At 44.8% G+C, this 9,657-nt stretch overlaps 1 pseudogene; it reads left to right on the top strand.

Annotated features, from left to right (window-relative positions):
- Positions 1-480: 480 nt before the first annotated feature.
- Positions 481-1,562, top strand: LOC145112587 (F-box protein GID2 pseudogene; annotated as a pseudogene).
- Positions 1,563-9,657: the final 8,095 nt, after the last annotated feature.

Genomic DNA, 9,657 nt, shown 5'->3' with positions numbered 1-9,657 from the left:
GGACCATTTTATAAGATTAATCCCCATTATAAGAAAAATAATTAACAAACCTTGTTTTACAACGATGTTGTCTAAAGTGGAACCCATTTGAATTTGTTTGCTACAAGACAAAAACTTATCATACAAAGCTTTAAAATAAAGTTTTGATGATTATATATAATTATATATTATAAAAACAAACAAGTTAGTTGAGACACATATGACCAAATATAATTCTTTTAAGATTTCGTAAATCGTAATTTTTTTTGCATGAAATACTGATGTCACATGACATAATGGGTGACGAGACTATGAAGTAATTTTTGATTTTTTTATATTGATTCTAAAATCTAGTTTAAATTCTAAATCTAAATAAAACAATAAACTAAATAGATTTGTTTTATGTTTTTTTTTTAAATAAATAAAAAAGGAAAAGTAATACTCCATTTGTTTGTCCAGCGATGGTTAATTTGACATTTGGCAGAAACAGACAAATACGTAGAAAACAACAAAGAAATGAAGAAAGGACATAATAGTAAGTTTCTCGAAACACCCAAAGTGCATTCATTTCTCATGTTGTCCGTTTCGTTAACCATCAAAACCTGGTGGATACCCCCATATCTTTTAAACCCTCATTTTTCCTCTCAAAATCCACAACAAAAAATCAACATGCTCAAGAGATCATTACCTGTTGATCATTTTCACCATCGGAAGAACATGAACAACAAGAAGATCAAGCCATCTTCCTCCTCTTCCGCCAGCGCCACCGCTGTTCTCAATGACGAAAATTTGCTGTATGAGGTGTTGAAGCATGTGGATGCAAAGACGTTAGGCGCGGCGGCGTGCGTCAGTCGGCAGTGGCACCGGACGGCTCAGGATGAGAGGCTATGGGAGCTGATCTGCACCAGACACTGGGCAAATATCGGATGCGGTAGCAACCAGCTCCGTTTGGTGGTCCTTGCACTCGGTGGCTTCCGATGTCTCCATTCTAATTACTTATTGCCGTTATCTAAGCCTTCCATTTCCGTCGCAACTTCATCGTCTTCTTCCACCGTCGCCGCCGCGACATCATCATCTGCGTGGCCGTGTCTTCCACCACCACCACCGCGTGCGATCGTTCCGGCGAAATCTACCACCGCGAAAACTCGTTGGGGAAAAGACGAGATCCAGCTATCTCTGTCTCTTCTCTCGATTCGTTACTTTGAAAAGTTAAATTACAATAACCGAAGCGTATAAATCCGTGGAAATCTGACTGTAATGATCAAAAGAAATCGTTGATTCGTCGTTTGAATTTCGTTTTTTTTTATTTGTTTGTTTTTTTGTAATTTTGTAGTATGAAATAGTAGATCTGATGTTGTATACGGCTGATCTGCGGTGGCGAAGGATGGATGTTTGGTAGGTCCGACGACTTGTCCGCCATTTTCCACGGCGGTGTTTGGGGGGTTGTCTTGTTGTGGGAGATATGAGGGCAAGTGTGAAAAGGAGAAAAAGGTGGGGGAGAGATGTGTCGTATTCGGTGTTGGCATCATGTATGAAGACAAAATATATAACAACAAAAACAAAAAGATTATCGTTTATATTTATATTTTTATGTTTCCTATTTTATATAATATAATAAAAATGAATATACGATAGAATAAGAAACAATGAAAGAGAATAACTATGTAATCCGCTGCTGTAATTTGTTGTATTCTTCGCTGCTCTGTTTGTACATTTGTCTTTCAATTGAATCTAATTAATTTATCTATAGCCACTTGTAAAAAAAATACATTTGTATGTTTTATTTGGGTAACCGGTATGGTGGTGTGCAGTTTTGTTTTTTGTTGTTGTATATGTTTGTAGGATTTTACAAAGAGTAAATTACGGTTTTGGTCCCTATGGTTTGGTCATTTTCATACTTTTGGTCCAACTTTTGAAAAATGGACAAGACTCATCCCTATGGTTTAAAGAAATTACAATGTACGTCCCTTATCCATATAAAAAAACTTTTTTAGCCTTAAGCATTTCTTTTTTAACTTCTTTTAATTGTTTTTATATTATTTTAATTAAAATAGATACAAAAAAAGAAAAAACTCACCCACCCCACCCTCCCCTCCTTAGTTACACCAACTTACCTCCTACTAACTCTTCCACTCCTTACTTTATCTTCTTTTTTCTCACTTTCCTGCTGCCAGACACCACCATTGGACCACCGCAGTCGGCGACGAACCACAACCATCTCTACATCATCAGACCACTGCCACCACCGGATCTGCTTGTGTTTAGCCAAAAACTCTACCTCAACCCGCATCCCTCTTCCTAGAATATCTCTCTCTCACACACACACACATACACACACACTCTCTCTCTTTCTCTCTATCTCTCTACTATTTCGTCGAAAACCACCACCAGCGCCATCTTATCCTCCGTTGGTGGTTTAGATCTACAAAAATCTACAATATTGGAGGAACATTTTTTAGGGCAACATTAGGCTAGGGGTTTTTGTGTCTGGATCAATTCTTCAAACCCTAGCTTTGACGGTAGCTTTAACAGACCACAACGATGACGAGTGGTGAGGTGGTGGTTCGCCAGTCGGTGACTATAGTGGATATTGTAGGGCCGACGAGATTTTCACTATTAGATTTGAGAGGGAGAGGCGTCTGGTTAGCGGAGGACGGTGTGGATCGAACGGTGGTGTGGTGGCTGGAGGTGAAGTTTCATTAGGATAAGGAAAGAGATGGGGTGAGGGTAGGGGAGAAGGGGGTGGTTTGCAGCGGATGGTGGTGGCAAATGGTGGTCACAGGCTGGTAGTTGGCGAAGAGAGAGAGAGAGAGAGAGAGAGAGAGAGAGAGAGAGAGAGAGAGAGAGAGAGAGAGAGATGGGGTGGGTGGGTGGGGTGGTGGCTCCTTATGGTTTTATATTTAATAAATATAAAAAGAGTGAAAAAAGAAAAAAGAAAAAAGAAATTAGAAAGAGTAAAGTAGTCTTTTAATATTGATGGAGGGACCAATGGTGTAATTTCTCCTAACCACAAGGACCATGGGTGCAATTTATTTAAACCATGAGGACGGCTCCTATCAAATTCTCAAAGGTTGGACTAAACCTGCGACTTGGAACAAACCATAAGGACCATTTCTTTAATTTACTCTTTTATAAATAATTGATTTTTCAATATGATTCTAAAATTTATAAAGCTTATACATCCTTTAAATCATATTTTTAAATTACACATGAGTTATCTAGTCTAACGCAAACTTGAACCCTTAAACCTTAAAAAAAAAACATTTTGAGAGCACATTTCCTAATACTTGATGATGCCATACCAATGATCTTTTTGTATGTAAAAGCATTAAATGTTATTAGAACATATGATCGATTATGTTACTAGGGGTGTTGAGGCGGTAAAATGTACAGTTGTACATGACCTAATTTTTATTAGGAAAAATGTCATATTTGCCAACGAACTTATCACGATTGTTTTAAAATGTAGCACCCGATTTCTTGTACGTATTTAAATTCAAGAAATGTTGCAATTTACTATGGGCCTCGGTGAGTTGGAGGCCCAACTCTTCGAGTAGACTCGATTTTGATCGAGGGTTTAAGTGACCTACTCGACGAGTCGGGAGACCGACTAGACGAGTAGGAGCTGTCTGGACAAAACCCTAATATTTAGGGTTTGCACTCTATTTAAACAACTTAACTCGTCCCAAACCAGCCTCCATCGTCCCTCTCACTTCCAGAAAACCCTAACTCGAAACCCTAACCATTATTGAGTGTTCTTGATCTTGTGGTGCCCTCTTTGTGTATGTTTGAAGTTGGAGAAGAGAAGGAAGCTTGGGAGTTCAAGTAGAAGCAAGGAACCTTGACCATTTATCTCTTAGATTTTGATTTGGGGCTATTTCTACCCTTTTTATGAGTATAGAGAAGCAAAAATCAGATTTTGTGGATATGCTTAGAGTTGCACTTCGGATCTGGGGCTATTGGGGGTCTTTATGGCATAAAGGTGCCAACTTTGTTGCCATAAACACCCCATGCATCTTGTAGACCTCCTTTTATGGCTTTTTGAGCCAAAGGCCCCATGCATGTATATCAAGCTTGAAGCTTTACGTATAAAATGGACCCTAGGAGGCCAGATCTATGGTTTTGACGCGTTAAGACCCATTATAATCGACTGTATAGTTTTGGACAAAGAAGGACTCGGCGAGTCACTTGGGTGACTCGGCGAGTCGGGACGCTTTTCCCCCAAAACGTCTTCTAGAAATGGTTTTGATTGAGTTGAGGGAACACTCAATCTGCTAGGGGTTTGTCTTGGACCTGGAAATCATAGGACTCGGCGAGTGTATGAGCAGACTCGGCGAGTCCAAGGCAATCTCCCAACTCATGAAGAAGGACTCGACGAGTTGTTCATAGAACTCGGCGAGTCATAAACTGGACACATTCATATGATGAAGATGAACTCGACGAGTTCAAGGATGAACTCGGCGAGTCGGTTGAAGATGGTCCCGATGTTATGGTTGAAGGTGAACTCGTCGAGTTCTTGCTAGACTCGACGAGTAGAGTCGGGGGTTGTATCATTTTGAAAGGATAGGGACTCGACGAGTTGGTGGACCAACTCAGCGAGTCAAGTCAACTGGATGTTGACTTTGACCAGGGTTTGACCTTGACTTTGACTTGGATTTGGATTGATCCTTATAAGGGTTATGAGTATGCAATAGTAATCGGAAAAGGTTGTTGTGTAGGGATTGGGGAGTAGAGACGAGTCGATTCCCGTGCCGAGGACCGTGCAGATACTACGCGACATCGAGGTGAGTTACCTTCCAGTAGCGGTGAGTCTACGGCCACAATGTCGGCCCACTAGTAGGAGTTGTATGTTAGGTGATTGTCTTTGTGATATTCATCTAGGTTTGCTACTACCTGATATGTTTATGTGCTAGCATGATATGCTATATGTGATAGTGGTAGTAGGGAGGGAATAGTCCCCAAGTTCGGTTGTTAGGACCGAAGGGTAGGTCGGGCACCCCAGATATGCCTGGCAGTATGTTATGTTATGGTATATGTGGTAGTAGTAGCAGGGGGTAAGATAGTCCCCAGGGTTCGGTTGTTAGGACCGACGGGTAGGTCAGCACCCTAGAATGGCTTGACACGGGTAGGTCGGCACCCCAGAATGGCTTGACACGGGTAGGTCGGCACCCCATAATGGCCGGTCCGGGTAGGTCGGGCACCCCAGAATTGCCTGGCAGTATGTTTTGTTATGAGATTGTATGGTATGTGGGGGAACTCACTAAGCTTCGTGCTTATAATTTTCAGTTCTGTTTCAGGTACCTCTTCAGCGAAGGGGAAGGAGCCGGCACGGTAGCGGCACATCACACACACGCAGGATTCCGCACTATGAGATTTTCTTGGGATTGTACTCTGACATTGTTACTGTTTTTATGATATGATTTTGAAACATGAGATTATGGTTTTATGAAATGATATGACTCAATGATGTTTTCTTATAAATGTTTTCTAAATTTTTATATTAAAAAAAAGGAAATTTTTGGTCTTGAAATTTGGGATGTTACAAGTTGATATCATAGTCTTAGTTTGAGGGATTCGGATACACTCTCGGGTATGTCTGAACTCAAACTGAGGACTTGGTATGAAATTTTTCAAAAGGAAAATCATTTTTATGAAAAGAGGTTGAAAAGAGAAAAGAACTTTGAAAAAGAACAAGATGTGTGATGTGCGTGACCGGCCGAGCTCAAGTAAGTTTTCCCCAAGATACCCATACATGTTATGTTACGATATGATTTGTATATGAGAATTGCATGCTAGATTAGGGCTAAGGATCTAGGAATGATGCCTTATATGCCTATTGTTGTACATGAGAACTAGATTAGGGCTAAGGATCTAGGAAGATGCCTGATATGCCTGTTATATGTGTTTATTGAGCTGCAAGATAATACTGATTAGTTAGTTATAAGATAGGTTGGATAGAGTAAGTTTGATTTGATTACTTAACGCCCGAATGCTGCTTGCTTTATGCTAATAGGAGTTCTAGTTATCTTTACTTAACTAATAAACGAATACGTTACATTACATATTGTGAGGATAGAATAATTTCAGAAGGTTAGGTTTAGCCCTATTTTGCAGCTCTTGTTTGAGTCCAACCGTTGTAGGGCAGAACCCTCATTCAAAGAATTATCTAGTCTTAGTGATATGTCATGGTATTTGCAAGTTAGTTAGGTGAAGGTAGCAGGGACTTCTTATGCAGCTGATGGTGGAGGGTGGGTTGGAGAGTTACCCTAGGGTAAGCCTAGGATGATATTAGTGCAGAGAACAATAGTAGTATAAGGGACTTGGTGAAGTCGAGGCAATCCTCAAGGAAAATACGGATAGATGTGGAAGGTAGTATGGGCCCGTACTACTGAAAGCAGAGGATCCGTACTCGAGTCAAGGAGGGCTAAGATGGAATCAGGGAACTGTAGAGTGTATGAGACTTCCCGAGAGTTATGTATGATTATGACGATTATGTGTTCTGTTTCAGAATGGTGATGATCACACGTCATGGAGGTGGAGGTTCAGGATCAGGATCCGGTTCAGGATCAGGTTCGGGTGCAGGTTCCGAGCCAGTGGATGAGGGACTACGCGAGTTCACCGCATCCGAGATCACGAGAGGCATCCCTGAGTCGACCCCGGTGATTTTCGGGTCAATCAAGGAAGGGATCATAGAGCTGATGGAGGATCGCCTCAGGGCATTCAGGAGCGATATGGCATTCAGTCAGTCAGGATCACGCACACTGTCCTTCAAGGACTTCAGGGGCAGTGGTGCGCCGGATTTCCATGGGGCTAAGGACCCCATCGCAGCCAGGAGATGGATTGCAGACATTGAGTCTGCACAGTTGACGAGCTTCTGCCCTAAGGGGTCGAATGTACGATATGTCGCAGGTTGTTTGAGAGATAGGGTCGAGGATTGGTGGGAGTCGGTTGGTGACTCGTTGGGAGCCTTGGCTATTGAGGCTATGACTTGGTCGGACTTTGTGACCAGGTTCAGGGCTGAGTTTGCGCCAGCTGTGGAGCTTCAGCAGTTGGGCAGGGATTTTCTTGATATGAGGCAGACGACAGAGACAATGGCGGAGATTACCGCCATGTTCTAGGAGAGGGCCTTATTAGTGCCCCAGTATGCAGGAGATGAGGAGATGCGGAGGAACCGCTACCATGACATGTTGAGAGTTGATATCCGGGAGCGTGTCAGCTTCTCAGTTTGTCCGACCCTGGATTCCATGATTGCCAGAGCGAGGGAGAGGGAGATTGATTTGGAGCACATCCGAAAGAGGAAGGCAGAGGAGGGACAGATGACTGGGGCTTCGGGGAAGAAGCCCAAGGGAGCAGACACTAGGCCGAAGGGCCAGGGCCGCTGCAGGAAATGCGGCAGGCCACATGAGGGAGCTTGTAGATTGGGAGCGTCTGGCTGCTACAAGAGCGGCGAGACGGGGCACTTCAGCAGGGATGTACCGCCCCCGCGCCCACTTTCCAGACATCAGAGTTGATGTGTTTCTATTGCAACCAACAAGGCCATAAAAGGCCAATTGCCCTCAGTTGACAGCAGCAGCGCCAGTGAAGGCGTCAGCTCCAACGACCCCGCGAATCACTGATGGTCGGCAGGGCAAGACAGAGGCTCCAGTGGTGAGGAGCCGAGCCTTCCAGTTGACTACCGAGGAGGCACGCGCCGCACCCGATGTGGTGACGAATATGATTTCTTCCCCCTAGATTTTATTTTATGTTGCTTATGATATTGATGTGCCATGTGGTATGACTTGTTTAGGATCGTTCCATGTGAACGATATCCCAGTTCAGGTGTTGTTTGATTCGGGCGCTACCCGATCATTTGTCTCTCTTGCGCTTAACAAGAGGTTCCCTGAATCTTAGGGCATGTTGGATTGCCCTCTAGAGGTTGAGATTTCCGATGACCGATCAGTGCGAGCGTCAGCGGTTTTCAGAGATTGTGTTCTGAGGCTATTCGAGGAGCGCTACCTGGTAGACTTGGTTCCCATTTCGTTGCGTGGGAACAAGGTGATTATAGGCATGGATTGGTTGAGCCCCAACGGGGCAGTGATCGACTGCGCGCAACAGTTGGTTCGGATCAGGACCCCGAGTGGAGGAGAGCTGGTGATTCAGGGCAAGAGGCCACAACACAGACCAGCCTTTTGTTCAACAGCGAGGGTTAGGCGCTATATATAGCAGGGTTGCACTGGGTATGTCGCCTATGTTATGGATACCCGGGAGGCGGGTGAGGCGACGGTGAGCGATGTTCCGGTGGTGCGAGATTACGCGGATGTATTCCCAGAGGAGCTGCCTGGGGTACCTCTGGAGCGACAGGTGGAGTTCAGGATCGACCTAGTCCCTGGTGCGGCTCCGATAGCCAAGGCACCATATCTGTTGGCTCTTCCCGAGATGCAGGAGTTGTCTACACAGCTACAGGAGCTGTTAGACAAGGGATTTATCAGGCCGAGTAGTTCGCCTTGGGGAGCTCCGATCCTGTTTGTCAAGAAGAAGGACGGGTCGCATCTTATGTGCATAGATTATCGGGAGCTGAACAAGGTAACAGTGAAGAACCGTTACCCACTCCCGAGGATAGATGACTTGTTTGATCAGCTTCAGGGAGCATCTTGGTTCTCCAATATTGATCTATGGTCAGGATACCACCAGATGAGGGTTAGAGAGGAGGATGTACAGAAGACTGCTTTTCGAACTCGGTATGTCCATTACGAGTTCGTGGTGATGCCCTTCGGGCTCACCAATGCTCATGCCGCGTTCATGGATCTCATGAACCGCGTGTGCAGGCCGATGCTGGATCGGTCCGTGATAGTTTTCATTGACGACATCTTGGTTTATTCCAAGACGCAGGAGCAGCATGAGGAGCACTTGCGAGAGGTGTTAGATACCCTGAGGAGGGAGAGCTTGTATGCCAAGTTCTCCAAGTGCGAGTTCTGGTTGCGCGAGGTGCAGTTTCTTGGGCACCTTGTCAACCAGAACGGGATATTGGTTGACCCGACCAAGGTGGAGGCCGTGATGAGATGAGAGGTTCCGAAGTCTCCATCTGAGATTCGGAGTTTCCTGGGATTATTCGGCTACTATCAGAGATTCATCCAGGATTTCTCTAAGATAGTCGTACCCTTGACTCGGCTGACGAGGAAGACCGTTGTATTTCGTTGGGGGCCTGAGCAGCAGGCCACATTTGAGACGCTGAGGCAGAGATTTTGCAAGGCGCCAATCTTAGCCGTGCCTGAGGGCGTGGATGATTTTGTGGTGTATTGCGATGCGTCCATCTCGGGTTTGGGCGCAGTGTTGATGCATAGGGGGCATGTTATCGCCTACGCTTCGAGGCAGCTGAAGCCTCGTGAGGCGAACTATCCGACGCATGACTTGGAGTTGGGGGCAGTGGTTTTCGCCCTCAAGATTTGGTGTCATTACCTATATGGGGTCCGCTGTACCATTTACACGGACCACAAGATTTTGAGGTGCCTCATGGATCAGCCGAATCTGAACATGAGGCAGCGCCGATGGCTGGATGTGGTGAAGGATTACGATTGTGAGATCCTCTACCACCCGGGGAAGGCCAATGTCGTGGCCGATGCACTTAACCGCAAGGCCGCACCGATTAGAGATATTTGCTTGCGGATGACCGTAGTGACTCCACTTTTGGAGCAGATCCGA

This window comes from Lactuca virosa, chromosome 1 (genome assembly GCF_052849685.1).
Source record: "Lactuca virosa cultivar CGN04683 chromosome 1, Lactuca_virosa_CGN04683_v6, whole genome shotgun sequence".
Taxonomy (NCBI): Eukaryota; Viridiplantae; Streptophyta; class Magnoliopsida; order Asterales; family Asteraceae; genus Lactuca; species Lactuca virosa.
Note: the sequence above shows the minus strand (reverse complement) of the source record. Positions and strands in the feature narration are given on the sequence as shown.